The sequence below is a fragment of the Arvicanthis niloticus genome, chromosome 22, assembly GCF_011762505.2.
Source record: "Arvicanthis niloticus isolate mArvNil1 chromosome 22, mArvNil1.pat.X, whole genome shotgun sequence".
NCBI classification, from domain to species: Eukaryota; Metazoa; Chordata; class Mammalia; order Rodentia; family Muridae; genus Arvicanthis; species Arvicanthis niloticus.
In genome coordinates, this window is record NC_133429.1 from 15,802,226 (window position 1) to 15,823,812 (window position 21,587).

At 36.6% G+C, this 21,587-nt stretch overlaps 1 protein-coding gene across 12 annotated transcripts in view; it reads right to left on the minus strand.

Annotated features, from left to right (window-relative positions):
* Positions 1-21,587, minus strand: part of LOC143436077 (uncharacterized) — a 93,277-nt gene that overhangs the window by 31,598 nt on the left and 40,092 nt on the right. For all 12 annotated transcript variants that reach the window (XR_013106302.1, XR_013106296.1, XR_013106299.1 and 9 more), the window contains 2 exons: positions 5,934-6,028; positions 319-523 (listed from right to left, as the gene is read on the minus strand). The gene's annotated coding sequence lies outside the window, so the exon portion shown is untranslated. The remainder of the gene's footprint in view (positions 1-318; positions 524-5,933; positions 6,029-21,587) is intronic.

Consider the following 21,587-nt stretch of genomic DNA (forward strand, 5'->3'; position numbering starts at 1 on the left):
ATAAATATTCAATTGATATTTGCTACAGAATACTTATTCTGAAAATGATTTTAAAAATTAGAAAGATTTTAAAAAGGCAAAATATTGTTCTCTCATCCACCCTTGGTATCAAAAGCTACTTAATTAAATTTTCAAATCTTTAGATTTCTGAAAAGTAAAATCTTAACGCTTTCAGGGAATGTTATATAAATGATCAAAAAAATTGCGGATCTTTTAATAAAGCATTTCAGTCACAAAACAGAAAGGAAGCCCCCGAACTACCGCATAAAAATCTTAATAAGACAAACTGGATATAGAAGTATAATAAAGAAAACATACCTTTGGCTAAGCACGCTGACAGTTTCTCATCTCAGCTATACAGCCTTGCCGTTCCACCTGAAGCAGAAGTCAACTCCGATTCCCTTGGGATCGTGGTGACAATGCCATCATACCACTGGTAAATTTTTCGATTAAACTTTGCAGATGTGGTAGCAACTTTGTTAATTATGATATTAGCTGGCTGGCAGGGACAATCAGTCACCCACTGTAAGGAAGCCAGACAAAGAGAAATCTAATCATTGCAACCAGTGCAGATAAATTCTGTTCCCTTCTCACAGAATCTATCCCTGCTGACCCTTTCCTCAGCCATCGACTGTCAAATTTAGATTCCGCAAGCTCCCAAGCTTCCCTTTATCCCTGCCTCGGATCTGAAACTCCTGGTTATCAGGGAGACACGCGTCACTAGCTGTCTCAGCGCAGGAAAGCAGTCGGGTGAATACGACTTATTATCTTGCATTGCTTTCCGTGGGCTGACAAGATTGATTTGAGACCGAGAACACATTCACATCTCAGACATGTAGTTCCGAGGGTTTTGAGTTCAGACAACAATCTAGGTTCAAAGTTACAATAGAGGAACAAACCCCAGCCTCAATAGCTGAGGCACCAGCACGAAACACATTTATATAGATTCAAAAGTACCCATCAGAGTTTCCCTTTTCGGATGCCCTTGTTTCCCCCCCCCATTCTGCCTTCAGAATGTGCCTAAGAGCAATGTAACCTGGGGAATCCGGATTTATAACCCGGTAGCCTGAGATCAACCCGGTGGAAGCTAAGTTCTAGCATGAAGTCCTATATGCCCATTCTCTTTGCATGTGAGAACATCACCACAACAAGGCTCAAAGTCCCCACATCGGTTTATTTAGCCTAAAACCTAAGGTACATATAGTTTAGTATGACTTAAAGCTATTTACTGGGAATAGAAAGATATGTGCATTTGGGGTGGCATTTGGGGGTAGCTCCAAAATCTCACCAGAATTAGATAAGAAGGTCTCAGAAATTTTTGGAACATATTCATATATTTATGTCTATGTGATCTAGGTTTCTTCTTGAGAGTAATATAATCTTTAACCTTGATCTCTTGAGGCTGTTTTTTTTTTTTTTTAATGAATCATAAAAATCAAACGAACAAACATGCTAGAAATATCCGAGCATGGAAGTTTGTCTGTCATGGCTCGGTTTCAAGGAGAAAAACTTGGATAATCACTTACTATATGCTTTGTGTGGAGCTGTTCTCTTCCTGCCGGGTTCACTGTGACAGTCCTGGCAGCTACTTGAGGTCCTAGCACATGATAGTTATACGTACATTGATAAAGAGTGGTTACTTAGCCTATGTACAGCATCTTAATAATGCAGAGAGTCATTCTTTAGACCCTTTATTCATGAGTATATTAATTACTCATACATTTAAAGGTATATTTTCAAATGATGAAAGGAAAATTCCAAAAAAAGGGGGGGTGGGGAGTTAAAATGGGCATTTAAAAAAAAGCAAGCCAAGTGTTTCAACAATTCTCCCCTGAAATGATTTTTAACTGAGGAAGTTTCAATTTGTCTGAAAGATCCTGACTCAGACTGAGGATGTGATTTTTCTCTTAGGAAATTCAAAGAGAATAAAACATGCCATAGAAACTATAGGAGATGGAATGAATTTCATGTCTCCAAAGAAAGGAACTCATAAATAAATTTTGGCTTTGGCTTTTGCTCATAGGTAGTCATGACGAGATCATGAGGAAGACTGAGAAAATTGACTTTTGGAAATGAAAACTTCCGATGAGATTGCTTGCTGAGATGTCTAGGAGAAATGCCCTTCTTATAGGGGCCAGAGTGTTCCTCATCGTTCATGATATGTGGGGGGAAAGGGGCTCCAAGAGCCACATTGGTCAAGTCAGTGTTCACATATAGCCATGCAGTTCCTCTATATTCTCAATTACACTTCAGATAACACACTGCCATATAAAATACCTGCATGCCTCTAATTCTGATGTCACTGCTTTCCCCCTGAATATTTCAACCTGTGGGTAGTTGAATTAGTAAGCACAAAACTGGAAGCTGTGCAACAGTAAGCATGTTACAGGGCATGAGAGAGGATTCTCTCTTTCACCATTGTGACTGTTTGTCCTTAACACAAAATAGAAGACCCCAACTATCAAAGGGGAATGGCAATCAGGTTAACTACATGGTAGGACTTCGGTGTTAGCATATAATGCATGTAAAATTCTTTGCACGTGTCCTAATCTTTATTACATAGCTTAATTGTTACTCATAATTATCATATAAATAATTCTTATATGTTTTGGGGTTTTCTACCAATCATTACCAAATCCCCATGAAGTTAAATGAGGTATTTTAAACAAGGAAAATGTAGTATTTTTCAACACATAACACCTTGTGTAGATAGGACCAAGATTGCAGAACTCGCCAAACTTAAAAAAATTCAACAGTAAAAATACTAATAATGACCCTCAAATACACAAAACTTCAGTCACAAATTAAAACTTGACCTAGAAAAATTGTTATCAAATACACGGGTCCCTACAAAGCTGTCTTTATCCATGTAGATAGGAATTTCCAGAAATGTGGCTATTACAGCACGGACAATACATAGAAGACAGACCGCACTTAGAGAAGCCGCAGCATGCTCCTCTTGGCTTGGCAATCGCGTTGCCTAGTTTGACACTTGCTCATTTCTGCTCTTCATGGCCACAGAAGCCTAACTCAGAGCAGAGCCATCTAGTGCCTCTCCTCATGATAGACTGCTGCTAGATAAACATAATAATGCGTGTGGGATGCTTTCAGAGGTGGAAGCAGTCAGTGAGGACGAGTCACTCTCCTAGGATGAGATCTTCTTGGGGTCTACACAAGCCACTAAGCCTGATACTTTTGCTGGTGTTCCCTGAAAGAGCCCAGATGTAACACTATTTGTAAGAGAAAAGGTGTACCAGAATAATGGCTCTTGGACCAGCTTCTCCTACCTAGTCCTCTGATGGCTCGAGTATATTTAATTACATCACACACATCAATAATATTATATATGTATATATATAAGTCCATACACACACACACACACACATATATATATATATATATGTTCAGCCTTCCAGAACACTAAGCATATAAATGAATTTCCTCCTCTGCTTGTCTTCAACTGGGGGGTCTGAGGTCCTTTCTCTTTTCCATATTTACATTCTTATTACATCTGAGACTTTGGGAAAGTTATTAAAACTCATTAAGACAGTTAGGCAACAATAACATATTATAATATATAATGAAGGCTGCACATAATACATGCCAACTGCTTATCATACAGTAGGTATCTAATAAATGCCTTATCCCTTGCACAACAGCAACACAATCACTGGGAATCAACACAGTTAAAAAAAAAAAAACAGTAAAGGCTTCACGGTTAAACTTCATGAGGAGACTCACATCCTGCCTGTCTCCACTGATGAATAACAACAATAATAGAAGTGCTAATATCTACCTCAATAAGGAATAAGAATTAAAGGAGTAATTACAAGTACTGCATAATAAATGATATTGCCAATTATTATTGCTCTGCCTTCTAGGCTAATTGGTTAGTAATTTGCTGTTGTTTAACTCATTTCAGTCAAAACAAATAAGAACTTTGAATGTGAAAACCTGGGAATACACATACACACACATACAGACACGGCCAAGTATATGGCCTATATACACATATATGTATGTGTGTATGCATTGTGTGTATAATACATGTTGTGTATCTACATATGGTCACATATGATTGATGATGCATTGGAAAGAGCCCAGATGTAGCACTATTTGTAAGAGAAAGGTATATCAGAATAGTGCCATGAGGATACTAAAATAAATGAAGAAGTGCTGAGATGAAATTTTTTCTACAATGCATTTTAAAGCAAAGAATGGCACAAAGCCATATGTGCTGTATATAATTCTACTGTATGATAAAAATATTATATTTAATCTATATATTGAGAGATGATCTGTAAAAATTTATGCCAGGAATTTTTTTATGATAGATGCCTGAATAAGAAAAGGTCTTAGAATAGAAAGAATTACTTTTCATAGTATATACTTTCCACCTGTGCCATTTTGGATATTGACAGATATAGGTATAGATGAAATATCTATGCAATATCATAGTTGTATATACATATATATGTAGTTTTAAAAATATTAACATGTAAAAAACATTTTGTTAAGAAAGGCTATCATTCTTGCTTGAATGAGTAGTTGATTTCAATTCCTGTACAAATAGTTCTAGAAATTTCCATTTTCCCTTAGCTCTGAATGGCCGTCATAGCTTTTGTATGGCTGGGTGATAAGCAGGGAGGGCATAGAGCATTTTATGTCCACTTGTGCCCTAACCACACCTTACTCCCTCTTGCTTCCAGGCCTCATTTCAACCCTACTTTCAATACAATTTGTTGGGGTTTTTTGGTTGTTGTTTTTGGGTATGTTTTCTTCATGTACTAAATTTCAAAAGGTTGGCATGCCCTCAGCATCTCCTCTTTCCAAGAATACTTTCCTTAGACAAGATTTAATGCAGAGAGAGAGAGAGAGAGAGACTCAAGCTATACTTCCACATTCTATCCAATTTTTGAGTCATTTCAAGTTAGGAGCTCTCCTCTCATGTGCAAACATACAAATGTTTATTTTCAGATAAAGACATCAAGATGCCTACATGCCAGAAGAATATAGAGCTTAGGGTTTCTAGGGCAGCAAAAGAAGATATATAACACATGTTCTTTGTATGTAATAGAGTGTGAACAGATGATGTCAAAGCTTGCCATGTGCTTAAAACCCAAGGTGTTCCTTGGCTTCCCAAATACACAAATCTGACAATGTATGCTCATTACAAATATCATCTCAAGGTCCCCTGGTACTCACCTAAAAATATATAAAGGGTTACATTTTCCCCATTTGGAAAAAACAAAACAAAACAACAACAACAAAAAAAGTTTCTTATTTCCTGAAGGTCCAGCTACCAATTGTCAGAGCATGAGGCATAGCTGGTGCTAGCCATCAGAATACCTGCACTGGTAAGCAGCTATGGCCTAGGGTACCCATTGCTTTGATTGCCTCACTGTAAACTGTTCACAGAATGTACAGAAGAAAGGCAATTGCCAAATGCATTAGCTCACAGGTTTAGATGATACGGTCAATACCCTAATGTACTTGATAACTAATGGGTTGTCTTATCAGCAAGAGGCACTGTCACTGTCCTTCCAATTTATTCTAAACAGCACTTGATAACTAGTGCCGTTCTAGCGTATGAAAACTTCATCTAAGAAATGGACTCAGTTCTGTACGGCCACTGATGGCACATCTCCCATTTGCCTGTTCTTCCCAAATTTAAACAGGAGTGGAAAACTCTGTGACTCTTGGTAAGGTGTGGATATTGATTCAGTGGTTTTGGATGGAGCTTGACGTTTTACATTCCCACCAAGCTCTTTGATGATGACAAGTATCTCTTCTGGTGGCCATGGATTTCAAAGATAGACTCTACTTCGGACAGTGCAGGGAGTAAGAATGACATGCTTGGTAACAAACACAGAAATATTAAAGTAGAAAATCATGCAAAACCAAAGAATATCTTTTTCTCCTTTATTACTTACCTTGCTGAGCTGAACGTAGCTATTTTCAGTCCTGAGATTCAGTGCAAATGTGCAATAAAGCCACAATTTTTAGTTTATTCTGTATTGGTTAACTCCTGGCAAATACAAAGGAAAGAAAAACAAATGATTATGTAATTCCTCATGAAAATAAGGGTGGCATCTTTAAAGCATATTTATCAGTAAAGACACAATTTTTTTTTTTTTTTTGTAAATTAGTTTTAAAAACCTGGATCTATTTTCCTTCTTGTAACATAGGTATGAAGTTGTAGTTTATATTCATCGTTTTTGGCCCAATAACAAAATAAGGCATTAACACAACCATTTCACCATAATCCTTATGCTTTTCTTGTACAACCAAATATCCATGTCTTTTCTTTATATAGCTACCTAAACCTAAATGGTTTAATCAGTAAGACCATTTGTAAGCAGATATGGCATATCTTGTAATCATTCTGAAAGCATGTGCTAAGCTTCCATGATTATTTATTTATTTATTTATTTATTTGCCAAGAGCTAATTTCCTTGATTTGCTTGAGGGTAATTGTTTTAAAAAGAGAAAGGGAAAAATAATACTCTAAATGTAAAAGTCTAGCATTCAGGTAAAATCTTACAAGAGGATATATAATTTGATTCCATGTTTAGATTTTGTTTTCCTTTTCAGGATTTCTTCCAGTGAAATCCATAAGAAAACATTTATGATATAGCCAAGAGTAACATAGATTCAAAATATATCTATAGAAAATGGCATCCAAGAAGCAATACTTGGCTTAGTAAAAGAAGTGTATGTGTATAATCTTCATATTATTTATTTACAATTATTTAGATTTCATAACTTCTGTTTGTGTGTGTGTGCGCACGCGCACGTAGCTAGCTAGTCTACTTTGGAGATTTCACCATCTCTGCCTTCTGATCACTGGGAACACTGATATCATTAGAGGAGGTGGTAGGATTTGAACTCTAACCACTGGGAATACAGGCAGGCCTTCACATCCACCAGACAAGTGGGTGAATGCTAGAATCTGAATCCCAGTCCTCATGGCTGTACATCAGGTACTTTCCCAAGTGAGTCATCTTCCCAGAACCACCATGACAATTTAACTGGCTCTTCTTGCTTATGGTCTTGAAAATGACAATCACTTGGCAAATGGTGGGACCCAAACCTGATTCTCTTAAAGTTCACTAGTACAAAAGATTTTCAAGGAGTGACACTACGAAGTGACAGCCATGGACCAACGGGAAAGCCAGGAAGTCTATGTAAGGGCATGGTAGTGTCAGTCCATCAGGAGAAGCCATTTCTACACCAATAAATTCAATACAAATGTTTTCTCTAGCACCTTTTCTGGAGATAAAGGCAAAGCTTCAGAGACTTAGAATGATAGAGACCAATTTCACAGCTCAGGTTCCTAATAGGAACTAGTAAGAAAGCAAGTCAGGAATGAAGTTGGTCAGAATTGATACGCACATGGTCTGCATAGGACATTGTTTATCATTTTTAATACAAATTCTAAAGCAAAACGTTGACTTTCTACTTTAGAATTCCCCATCATATTACATCAATACTCTGAGAGCCATCATCCGAGACCCATCATCCCAACACACTTTCAGGAACATATCTCACAAGAAAGCACAACACAAAATCCAGTCATTTTAATCTGTCTTGTCCCATCTCACATGGGAAAGGCCAAATCAAGCCTTTAAGAAGTTCAAGTAGCTGAGAATCTTTATAGTCTGGAATATGGGCATTTTGTTTCACTGTTGTAAAAGTGTGGTATGTGACTTATGAAACCAAGCAAGCTAAGATGAGGGAATCTAAGCGAAGTACACTTAAACCACTTATCTGTGCTTGACTGGGTGCTGGGTCTTTTCTTTCAAGTTGGACCATTAATTATCTAAATAAATAAAACTGTATTGCAATTGGTAGCAAGATAGACCTACTAGATACAAGAGTGAAGCTATCTCTGGTATATGTCTGAGCAGTTGTGCCTACAGAAAGATTGGGTAACCTTTCACATCTCCTTCCTGCACAGTTATTCTAAGACTCCATATGAGAAATAAAAATAGCCTTGAAAAATTCAAGTTCCAAGTTGGATATCGCACAGGAGCTTGAGGGTGGACCACAGCTACGCATGCTATAAAAACAATATTGTAAGCGTGATGATGAGTCATGTCCTTTGTAAATCTTGTCTTATCTTTTTGTGTGTCTAAGAAAAACATATATTTTGACAATCCACTAAGAGTTATCCATAGATTTAGTTCACATATGTTGGGATAAAGTCTGCATTAAACAGAGCAGACAGAGCAGACAGCCATATAGCCATTTTCCTCTCTGAGAGACATTTGCATAACTCTCAAAGGCCTCTGGCTTTTAGGAGCCATCAATTCCTTGCTCAGCTGGAATTATTCTGACAGCGTTGACATTACATTATCATCACAAGATCATGGTATACTTAAAGAAAAGTGAAGATCCATGGGAATTAAAAGTAAAAATAATACAAATTTTAAAAATGTTAGATTAATATCAAAATAATTTACATCATGAATTGACAACTAAGAGTCAGTTAGTCACCACTCCCTGTGTTTTCAAGGACACAAACAAAACAAAAAACTGTTTTCTCAGTATTTCTCAATATGTGTCTAATCCCAGTTCATACATACCAAAACATAAGTATTTTATATTAAAGATATATATTGGGGGAAAAGATATTTTAGCATCCTATCCTGAAGCTGATTTCTTTGTATAATTTTTTTCTGATTCAAATAATTGTCTCTGCAACCCAGATTTCCTCATTCTCATAAAAGGGGAAATATTTTTTGAGGTTCATATTTTTTGGTAGAGTTTCTAAGTAGGTTCTGTTTTTTCCCCTACAATATGGTTTATTAATAAGCTTTAATTGTGCTATACCAACTTATATAATTGCAAGAGTGATGACTGTCATTTTCCTTAGTGTGACTCTATTCTGTGAGATACAAACATGACAGTTGGTACCTAAATAGCCTCAAATCTTCTATTCTTGTCCAGAGTAGTAAATTAAATTGCTTTTTTCCCCTTTGTTCAAGAAAGTTCACCATGCCACAAAGGAGAAAGAATGAGGTTCTTATCTGAGTTTTAAATGGCAAGTTTTGTTTGTTTATTTGTTTGTATAATTAAGGATTTATTTGAAGAATGCCAGCTAGAATTCCTGTTTGGAAGACTACATTAAGAAGGAAGATAAAACAGATGCAATACACAGCTAAGATCAAAGAGCCCCGTCAATTCATTCCCTGAGTCAAAATTCAGCCGAGCCTCAGAGCCCTGTCTGCATAATAAGAGAAGGTTGACTAAAACATACGGATTAAACAGATGAGCTGTCTCCTGCAGAGGCAAGGGTAGGAAGCCCCACTGAGACCCTTGTAAAGACACATTGGAAGCTCACACCTGCTCCTCCCCAACCAACCTACAGGACATTAACAAGGACTGAAGACATAGCTAGCTTTAAAGAAAGGCAAACGTGTCCAGTATACTTCGCTTGCTTTATTCTTCCAAACAATTTCATCCTCTGCAAGTGACAAATTAATAAATTGCCTCTGTTTCTCCAAGGTGACTTATCCAGTGCTTTCAAAATAAGAGAGGAAATAAATGATGAACTGGGCTTATTGGGAGATGGCTGCGTCATAAACTGTATCTTCCTTAAATGAACAGTGCTTTTTAAAAGACAGTCTTACAAATATTGGTCAATGGAATTTTATTTTGCAACCTCAAAAAGCATTATTTTTCAGTCACATGAACAACACCTCAAATGTTCTATTAATACATTGCCAAATTCTACTTATGGCAATACAAATCACGTGACTTAGCTCTATGCTTAATGAACACAGCACAGGAATGTAAAATTCTCAAGTGTCTGTGCCTGTGCTGTTTATCCTAACGACCTTAGTAGAATGTTTGCTTGCAACTATTGATGAGTTATTATAAACATTAAAATAATTTTCTTTGAAGAAAGTGAACTACTTTAAAAAGTTTAGCAAGCTAAGTCTTTGGCAAGAAAGAACAAGGGGGAGCCACTATTGTTATATCAGATTAATTTCAAAGAGCATCTAGAAGCTCTTACTTTGGTGTTGACTAACTTTCTCAAGTACTCAACATCCTGTGATTTAAATATGCAGTTAACACACTGCAGTTAACACAAGGGCAGCCGTTAGCTTTTGTTGTATTTGCCAAAATAAGGAACATCCAATTAGAAGCTGAGCATCATGGTTTCCCAGAAGTGGGGTTAAAAGTGCAAGCTTTGGCTTACTGGTGACATCATCATTCCTTTCCTATTTCAACCATGTTCATGGAATGTTGGTTGTCTAAGACAATGTGAGGGACATAGAGAAGAATCATACACGAATCACAAGCAACAATGTGAAGAAGAGGTATCTATAATACCTCATTGTGCTATAATAGCTCATTGTGGACCTACAGATGTCACATCTAAGAAGTGAGATTAGGTTTAGGATTTTGTAATGAAAGACAGGTAGAGAAGAGAGTCACCTTTTCAAGGGTGGAAGAATAGCAATGGAATGGACTAGACTCTACTATGTGTGAGTAGGTGACTCTATTTGTCTAGGCAGCAGAGAGAGATGTACCCACAGAAAAGATCACAAAATTCATTGCAAGGAGTCTTTAATTACTCTATCAGGAAATTAAATTTCAAATGCAGACTCAAGAATCACCTGGCATTTATTCTGCTAGAACTCTGAAGTTATCAGAGCCACTTCAGACATGGAGACTCTTAAATCATTGGCCATAATTCATAATGACTAAAGATTTGAATACATTTATAAAATACATTATTTTAATTTCCCTGAGAATTTTGGAAGATGAGAACTAAAGGAGGGACAAGAGATTCTCTAAGCAAAAAGTTAAAACTCAACTCCTTATTTTTATTTAGCAATGTAGTAGTAATAATTATTTTTGCTCAAAGTAAACACTGATATTTTTATTTTTTTCCTAAAAGCATAAGCCAAAATCTCATCAAAAAATTTTTATTAGAATGTTCTAGATTATTTCCAAGAATGACTTTCAACTAATTTCAGCAAAACATTTTCATTAAGACATCTTTTAATAGAATATCTTCTGTTCAGATTCTGCTAATTCCAGTTCAATTGCCACTTTCAGAAAATATAACTTAACTTTGACCATTCAAAAAAAAATGTTAGATTGGATGACCATTAAAAAAAAATAGCAAAGTATCCACAACACAGTTACCTTGTTATAAGAAAAGGCATACTGTTTAGTACTGGTGAAGACTCTGGAAGAGAACTACCCATGGGAGCTTAGCATGATCTATTATGTCAACAGTTACTTGAGATTCCCTTGTATGTACTCTACAGCAACAATAAGACAGTGAGTATGGTCCATCTTAGAAAAGCTGCTGCAGGGTCACATGATAAAACATGATAGACAGAGAACTGAGGGTATTCATTCATGTGACATGGGAGATAATTAGCACATACAGAAGTAAGGCAAAGGAGACATCCAAGGCACATGCATACTATTAACATCTATGCAGTGATAACCTCACATTCTGAAAAAAAATTATACTGCTGTGAAACAATGTTCAAGATAAACCATTGATTTGAAAGAGCAAGTTAGATTGCGATATGCCATCTGACTTTTAAGGTAAACAGTTTTGTATTCTCAGGAATATTTATGTCTCAGCTTTAGTTTTCAGAAAATCCTCCTCTCACAGTGGACATGAAAAATAGAACAATAATTAAGACTTTCCACTCTACATACCACAATATCATTTTAATATCTGAATGATGAAAAAATGCTCTCATTTTAAAAAGGAACTTAAAAGGCAAAAACATGTTATCTTTCAAGTAGTTTAAAAATGTGTAGCTATATGAAAAAAAATAAATTAAATGTTCACCACAGATCTCTAAAAATTTCAGGCAATCATGCCGCAAGGAATATGTTCCTTTTGCTTAATTAAGCCTCATATTTTAATGCAATTGCAGCCTTTAAAAATCATTTAGGAAAGTTAATGTGTACATATACTACTTCGACATTCAAAGAGCCTTTTATTTTAATTGGTCTATCAGTCTTTACCTTGATAGAAAAGACTTTGTGCTTACAATTCTCAAGAACTAGAACTTAAAATAAACACCTACATCTGTTGCCTGAATTCTTAGACTAAATTCTTCCATGTAACCATTTGATGAATAAGCTTAACCTCCACTTGTTCTTTGACTTAACATGATGAGATATGTGGTTCTTATGGAATAATATAGCTCAGACAAGAAGCAGTTAATATCAATGCGTTCTGAAAAGGATGTTACCAGAGATAAAATTGAAATCAGTAATTCTACATGGGCAAGAAGGACCTTTCTCTATACTCATCATAACAATGCTTAAAGAAACGTAGCTAATTTATAAATTTTTAGACATAGAAAAAATGTCTTTGGTAAATTTAAATATTCTCATAAAGAATTTAGTTCTCTGAGGAAATTCTCAATTTTCCCCACATTTTCAAGTAGTTGATTTTAATCAGAGTTTAGTTTAACTCCAATGTTAAGAAACATGAAGCAAAAGCTAAATTATCAAACAGTTATGGCATAAATTAAACCAAATTTTAAAATGTTTTTAATATAATAGCATAACTGTTATACGCACACCCCTTAATGGCTGTTCAAGCAAAGCAGTGCTTCATCAGACCTCATCAGGAAACACTGACAATAAAGGCATGAATGGGGGATTCCATAGGGTAGGACTGCAATGCTCACTGCCCCAACATAAATTACTTTTTAAGTCATATTTTAAAATGTGGGTGTACTTGAGCAAGTGTTCTTTATTCATTGAGTTCTTGCATACAATTGTTCTTCCATATATGTAAAATTAGAAGGTTGGATGGAATGAGCAGTAACAGTGAAGGTGTCTCTTAACACATGATAAATGGAAACAGTCAACTCTAGCTCCAGATGACTTAGCCACAGAGCTATAAAAAATGGACACCATGTTCTTTCACCAGACTTTGAAAAAGTCTTGGAATCCCTGGACACTCTCTATATATTTAAATAATTTTCAGCTTCATTGATGTCCCTTGCTGCCCACTTATCCCACTCCTGGGATTCATCACTATACCTTGTATATGGATAAAGATTAGAACTATAACATACAGCATCCCATAACCCATATCAGTAGCTCAATACACATTCATTGCTATGTCCTTTGTGAATGGAGAAATTTCTGAGATCTCAAAACTCACTAGCAGATGTGCACAGGAACCCGTCATTGTTCTACCTTAAAGTCAGATGTCATGCTTCAATCTAATTTGCTCTTTCAAATCAGTTGTTTATCTTGTACATCGTTTCCTAGATTGTTCCCCCCAGAATTTGAAATTATCATTGCATGTATTTTAATAGACTCTGTCCTGAGGCCTTTCTTCCCTTACTTTTGTACTTACCAATAGTTTCTCATGTTTTTGTAAGAGAATGATTATATAAATGTGTGCTTTCTGTTATCTGTCTATTATGTATGTTATGTAAGTCTGTAGTTGGTTTTCTAGAACTTTCATTTAGTTCACTGTCAGGAAGGTGACTGTTAACTTAGTAGATATTTGGGGACTTGTACCGCATACTGTATACAATACTGGGTACAATGTTAGTTGATGAGGACAGAAGATCAATAAATAGATACCATTCTAAGAAAACCTAGACTGATTTCTTTCTGTGTTTCTGCCTGTCTGTCTTTCCTATCCTCTCCTTTCCTTTTCTTTCCCTTGCCTTGCCTTGCCTTGCCTTGCTTTGCTTTCTTTTCTTTCTCCTTGGGGAAGAAAAAGTCTGTGATATCCCATAACAATGTTTCTCCCTCTACCACTGGTTCAACATCCAAAATCAACTTGTTTCTAATGTATCTTCATTTCCCATTGTGATCTACATAATTTAAGCCTAATAAGGTATGCATTTGTATGATATAAGCAATATTTCTTAAATGTTCAATTAATGATCACTGAGCAGCAAGGCAGAACAATAAAAACACATTATTACCTGGTCAAGCTCTATCCTAATTATTAAAATATTGGACTGAAAGTGGAACCAATTGAATTTTAATTTTAAATTGCATAAATCACATAAGAAACATTAACTACTCCCCATAGGCTTGTAATATTTCAAATTAACTTTCCATTGATCTTGCTTTACTTTTGCTCTAACTTGAGCATGTTCAAGTAGGCTGGGGGTCCATGTCAGAACCTGAGCTTTGAGGGATGTGACTACTCACTTGCTTAAAAGTTTTGATAGAAGCAGAAGCCCTCAAAGTACTGAAATTTGTCTAGTTCCACAGTGTTTGTACTGCTGGAAAATGTTTCATTTTTTTTCTTGTAATACTATTTCTATCTCATCACCAACAGAAGAATCCATTAGCTTCATTATTAATTCATATTTTACTTCATTTTTGGAAGGCCCTTGTTTGTCTCACTGAGATCAGCTCTCTCACTGTGTGTGTTCCATAAAATATAATCAATCTCTATTATGGTCATGAAAATGGTATTTGTCACTTTGCTGAGGAAAAAAAATCAATATATCATCCAAGGCTGAACAGGCATTTAATGCAATGAATTGAAGACTATTAGAGAAATTTAGCTTGCCAAGAGTTTAGGACAAACTAATCGAAATCCAGAAAATTCACTGAAGGGTTTTCTGATGAAATACACAGATATGCCATAGAAATTAATACTGGGGCATTAGAATAACCTGTCATTTCTAATCCTGACAAGAAAATGGATTTAGACAGTCAAATCTCCAAGGGTCACCATTTAAAATTGAAAAAAAAAAAGTGAAATTCTCGTATTATACAGCATCTTTGTGAACAGTGCTTATAAATAATAAAAAGCTTCATTTCAGTTTTCTATAAAATCTACTGGACAAAGAAATAATTTTAAAATTGCAAAACCTGAAATGTTATTGCCTATAGGCATATTGTCATGTAGAAATTTCTTGGCTCTGGGAGCTGGAAAGATGAATCAGTCAGTAAAATGTTTGTTATACAAGAATGAAGAGCCCAGATTGAAAACCAGAGCCCATGTAAAGAGGCTGAGTATGGTGACACTTGCCTGAAATCCCAAGGGGTAAGCAAACAGAGACAGGCAGATCCCGGGAGCTCAATGGTCAGGCAGCCTAGCCTGCTTGATTTATTCTATGCTAGGGAGAGATGCTATCTCAAACAAACAAACAAAAATGTAGGTGTAAGGCTGAAATTGTCCTTTGGCCTCTGTAAGGATATGCATGCATGCAAAAACATGCTAACACATCATATACACAAAATCAACCAATCAATTAATTAATTAGTTATGTTTTCTCTGAGTTTTGAGCAATTATATATTATAGATCAAAAATGGTCTTAGAAACTTGGAGATTCTCAGGTACACTATACCCACTCTCTACTTAGACATACCCTTGACTTTATCCTTCCAGCTTCTACTTAATTACTTCAGTAAAAATAAAGTTGGTACCTAATTTCCTTAGATATCTTGTTTACAGAATAACTTTGTAATCAGAAGATTACAGGATTGTACAAGAGGATTGGTCTTAAGGCTAAAAATCGGCCATTTTTAAAAACAGCTACTCATTAATCCTAGTCTTACATCGTAACTTCAGAAACTGGGTATATTTTTTGGCCTTTAGATCAGGTACTCAAAGGTTTAAATCAAGTGTGATTTCTCCTGACTCTTTGCTGGATACCACGTATCATGTTCTGTTATCCTAACCCTAACCCTAACTACATATAGATAAACCAGGTTCCTCAGAGTCTTTGCTCAGAAAATGGGTCCTTAAGAATCTAAATAAGGGTTGTGGGTGTGCTGAATATCATCTTGTTGGCTTAGATGAAGTGTTCCAGTAGCTAATATTACATTAAAATGCATAAATGGTAGTGGGTTAAGGATAAAGGAGTGGCCTGGTTTGGCTAGGCACCCATCATGGATTCACTTGTTTATATGTGTTTATATAGAACACTGGTTCTCAATCTTCCTAACACTGCAAACCTTTAACACAGTTCTTCATGCTGTGGTGATCCCCGGACTATAAAATTTTTGCATTGCTACTTCATAACTGTAACTTTGCTACTGTTATGAATTATAATTTAAGTACCCGTGTTTTCCAATGGTGTTAGGCAACCTTTGGGAAAAAAAAGTCGTTCAACGCTCAAAGGGGTCACAACCCATAGGTTGAGAACCTCTGCTTTCTAAGTTTTCAACTCACAAACACCCCTGTTTCCAAATTAATTAACTCTGCTTTTTATATTACTGTAATTACTTATTTCATTTCATCTTCTAAATAGCACCCATTCATATAGGAGACACTTAAGGTATAGTAAGACAAACATTATGTCTTAGCTAATATAATGGAAAATATGCAAGGTCAGGTGTCTTAGAATTCAAATCCTATATTCTTTATTTTAATGAATCCACACTGAGATTTTAATTTGGGATTCGAAAGCACACACAAGAATATAATGGTACAATTAAAATAGTCTTTCCTTGAATAGAAATTACTACTATTAATTAGCACTCTTTGGGCTCCTTTTTAAAAACTTGTATTCAGCTTAGTTAACTAGAAAATTCTGTTGCTTAAATAACACATGGTCAGGTTGAGCTTCAGTTGTGTGAAATGATTTTCAAATGCACGAGTAGTAACCTATCGCAATGCTCTGCGAATCCTATGTTCTTTTCACCGGTCCATGCAGTCTTTCTTAGTGACTTGTGAGGTGTGTGAGAGACAGCAGGGCAGAAAGACTTTTCTGAATAATTTATATCTGTCCTCACGAAGAGAGAATTTCCCCAAACTTCAAACAATCAAATAGAAATTGCTGTATTAGATAACATTTTTTTTTTCAAAAAAAAATCTGCATATTTGTCTCATGGAAATGACGCAACAGACCTTTGATGAATTAAAATTTTAAACATTTTTTTCCCATTTCACTGCAGCTTAGCTGACTCTTATTCAACTGTGGTACTGGTGGGTGTCACATAGAGTGAACATTCCTGATTAGTATTGATCTCACCTATCCCTCTGCAGCAAGTAGCTCATGGTGTGAAAAAAGATTAAGGAGATTCTAACGGAGGAATCAAAGCAGCTGCCATTTTGGTGAAAATGTCCCTTTTAGACAGGGTAACTGTGCACTGAGAGAAACGGCAGAACCGGGTCTTTGAAGAATGGTATTATGGATAGACAATGTACCAAGCTTTTTTAATGACCAGAGAAAATTTCTTATAAAGGAACAGCACACGATAGTTCATCTTTATCTGTGGATACTCATTTCATTTTATGACTTGCTCAATTGCAAAACAAATAAGTGACTCACAGAAGTTACTCTATAGATGGCAACTATGAGAACAGAAGATCTGCTTTTCTCTGTAGACTTCATGTGCATTTCATATTTTCATAACTGGAATTTCATAACACCTTCATTAATTACTGGCCCTCTCAGAAAATACTTCTTGTGAAAATTTAACTAGAAATGTGTTCCAGAATTGTGAAGTTGCTTTCACTTATGACATCATGGATAAAAGACATATCTAGCTAAGTGAACTTCTTTATATTGAACACTATGGAGAGTTACATAAGCTCATCCCCAAATATGTGCCCTCTATTGTATTAATATACATATATATTTAAAAAGTTCTAGCTCCTGATGAACTTATCCAAAAAACTTTACTGACTACCCATTCTGTATCTAACACTCTACTAGATGGTAGGGATTTAACTAAACGAATCATGATCCTCTTCTTCAGGTCAGTATAGTCTAGCTAGTAAGTCCAATCAAAAAACCAAACTCTATTACCTTGGGTTAAAAAAATCTAAAAGCATTAGAGAGTCACTTAAGTTCGTAGATAGCTGCAGAACCTAGAAGAACATCTACACCATAGCAGGCTCTCAAAAAATACTAGTTGACTGGCTGAAGAAGTGAATGGATCTGGAACACAATGGAGCAGCCTCTACATCAGCAAGGACACCTATGAAGATACTGGAGTGATGGGTAAGGAAGTATGTCTGACTTTGCTGATCAGAATAACCAGACCTCATTCACTGTGTGTGGGGGACACAAAAGAGAAGGAAGAAGAGATTCAGTAGAAACCTGGGAAAGAAAGAGGCAGAAGAAGAAGGTAGAAAGAACACTTGGGCTGTCCACCTGTGAGGATATGATTATCATATCACTTTTTTTTATGTGGCTGGAAATCTCAGTCTGTATCTGGAGAAACACACAGGTATTTTTATACATATTTCACTGAGGCTCCAAGACACAAAGTAGTGTATTTGGATTTAAGTGGTTGATGGCAGAACAGGACCAGCAAGTTCAGCATCCCCCACACTCTATCACATCCCACAGAACATATTAATGGAAAGTCTTTTTATACTTCAAGGCAGACCAGCAAATTTTGATGGCAGCAAATTAAAGGTTTGACTTCAGATGACAGCAGAACAGAAACTCAAGGATCATCTTTCTCCAGAGGTCAGCCCTGATTACCCCATACCAGCTAAATACAATGAGAAATGCAAGTGATTGCAGAGATAGCTGGTACCATAAAGGATCCATGATCCTCTGGTTAAAGCCCTATTCAAAGGCTGAACTTTCTGAGAATTCATTTAACTATAAAATCTCAGGAAAATTAAGCCAGAGACAATTGCGTTGCTTCACCAGTGTTACCTGACACAGTGAAAAATCTGGTAAAAAATGAAAAGAAAACGAAGAAGAAGAAAAAAAAAGAAAGAGAGAGAGAGAGAGAGAGAGAGAGAGAGAGAGAGAGAGAGAGGAGAAGCTGAGTCCTTTCTAAGTATTTGCCTTCTTTCACAGCTGCCTTGGGATATATTAAGTCTTCTGCCTACACCTCTGACTAGAGCAGGGAAAAGCAGAGTAAGCCTTGAGCATTGAGTCTCTGCTTACCTTGCCCTCTGCCTTGTTCCTCTAGTGTGTTTATGTTTTGTCCCATTGTCCTTTTGCTGTATTTCTGGATGAGCATCCTAGTGTGTGTAAACTGATTAAGCTCTTCTCGACTTTTAGCCAAAGCTACTCAATGAGGCTGAGAAAAATGGGGTTCAAGCTAGAGGCTCCCACCACAGAGTTATAGCCTTGGGTCTTAGTGTGGCACTGTACTGCTTCTAGGGAATGCCACCATTTGCTTCTCCTCAACTCCCTGCTCTGCCCTGGTCCTCAAAGTAGGTGCTACACACATATCTGTAATACTCTTGCTGGGGATATGATGGCCATTTTGCTTCGTCCCGCCTGAAGATCAATGAGCCCAATTTACACAACTGGCAAATTTGGCTTTTATCCTCCCATCTTGGAAGAGGGAGATATTCTCATTTTCTTCTGAAGATTCTCTTCTAACTCTAAGTAGCTATGTAGGTATGTGTGTCTCTTCTTCCATTTCCTTACAAATACCTCTCTCTAGAGAAGCCTCACTTTAGCAAACGGCTTCCTTTTGGTCTCATCATCCCTTGTGGTTACCGAGCCCTCTCCTTCCTCTACTTCAGCATCAGACTAGTAGAAACTGTAAGCTGCCTGCCATTGCTAACTCAGCTTCTTCAAGCCAAGCCAGAATTCCATCCCTTCCACTAATTCACTCCTTCCGAAAAAACCATAGTGTCCTCGATTCTCACCAAAGCCTGATATTACTTCTGTCTGTCTTTCTACTCCTTGTAACCGACTGAATCTTGACACCAGGGTCCTTCTCAAGAAAACAATCATTTTGCTTGGTTTCATTGTTATAACTCCTGTCTGAATCTCTTCTGCTTCATTCCATATCCACTGACACGTTCTTCTGTTCTACTGATCACTTAAAACTGACAAATGTACCAAAGTTTCAACTGCGTGATGGTACACCTCCTCTTTTTTCTATTCATTTTTTTTAAGACTATGGGTCAAGGGATTCATGGTTGTTTTCATGCAAGCATCAACTCTTTTTCCCAGTAAAGAGTTGGGAAGTAGAAATGAGAAAGAATAGGTCACATGCTGATGATAGTTTTAGGGCAAGGTGTTAATGCCCTACTGTAAACGCTAACATAAATTAAGAAGCACGGTTTAAGAAAACTGGTCTTTAAAGTTTAGGTAAAGCCTAATGATTAAGGGTATAATGTTCATAATCAGGTTCTTACATCGACTTCCAGGTACCTTAAGGTGTAGTCGATAGGGTCATAATAATAAATAAATAAATAAGTTTTGCATTTCTTGTTCAGCTGAAAATGTCTAAAACTCCATGAAAAATAACCACAAGTGTTGTAGTTGTGTGTGTGTGTGTGTGTGTGTGTGTGTGTGTGGTTTGAAAGAATTGGTGAAAGTTGAGAACCAAGAAAAAAAATGTGTTTCAGAAGGTTCAGTTTTACATGAAAATATGGAGCAGAACAGATAGGTGGAATGCATGACAAGGAAGTCACAGCCCAAGGAACTGTGCGAGGCTCTGATTTGAATTCTAAGGCTGTCCATGTATTGCTGCCTGAATTTTTTAATAAGGGAGTGGCACACTCAGTTCTGAAGTCAGCAAATCTGGCTCTGAGGGTTACATTAAATTTTATAGACGAGGGGGAAAAAAGATGAGAAAGTAAGCAGGTTTTGGTGAGAAAAATGTCATAGCTGTCTAGTGAAAAGGAACATCAAGTCTGCCAGCCACACCACGCAGTATTCTAGCCTCAAGTTCTTTTTGTATACCAAAGAGTATGGTTTATTAATAGGACAATGACACTTAGTTCAAATGATTGGGAAAATATGACTGACTCTCCTTTACTTGTCTGTACCTGAGGGCATAGTCTACTTGTTATAATTCACATATGTTTTGTGTGTGTTTCTCTTTCCCTCCATACCCCTCCTATGTCTCTATGTGTGTGCCTGTGCCTGTGTGTGTATGTATGTGTGTGTGTGTCTGCGTGCATTTCACATTGACCCATAGCATGCTGCTTAGTGTTTGAATTCATAATTTAACTTGAAACCTTAAAAAGCTTTGGCCCACAACAGTGCCAAAGCCTTGTTTTAAAGGCAATGCCATTTTAAAGGTAGCAGCTCATCTTTATGGATGAAGAACAGCTGACATTGAATAGGGACTGTTTATCAGTTTCATCCTGTGCGTAACTCTATTCATGTGAAACATGTGACCTTCTGGGTGGGATGGAATATGTGTCAAATCGAACTACTGACATCTGACATCTACCCAGCCTCCCATTTGACATATACAGATTTTTGCTGCCTTCACATGTCAGCTGACATTTCTTACAGTGTTGGTGAAGAGTGACTCTTCAATTCTGTGTGGATCCACCAATGCCTCCTTTGCTGACAAATATACAACTAGCCTTGATGGCTCATGTAGGTACATGGTAAACATTCTCTCTTTTCTTTCTAGACCCTGTCTGGCTTGCAATTAGCAGTGCAAATGTAGGTCTTTGTTTCTTAAAGTTCTTATCTATATTCTTTTTCATTTTAAATCTCTCAGCTACAGTGCTGAAAATGGAATCTAAGATGTTTTGAGTAGTCTATCACTGAACCACATTTTCCTCGGGCCCCTGGAATCCTTTTTTAAAAGAAAAAAAAGAAGGGGATTCAAATTGTCTTATTTACTAACTCATTTTCTTTATTTAAACCCCCCTCTCTTGGTTTCAATGGAACCTACATAAGCTTGTGGGTTTTAAGTTACATGCTAGCTA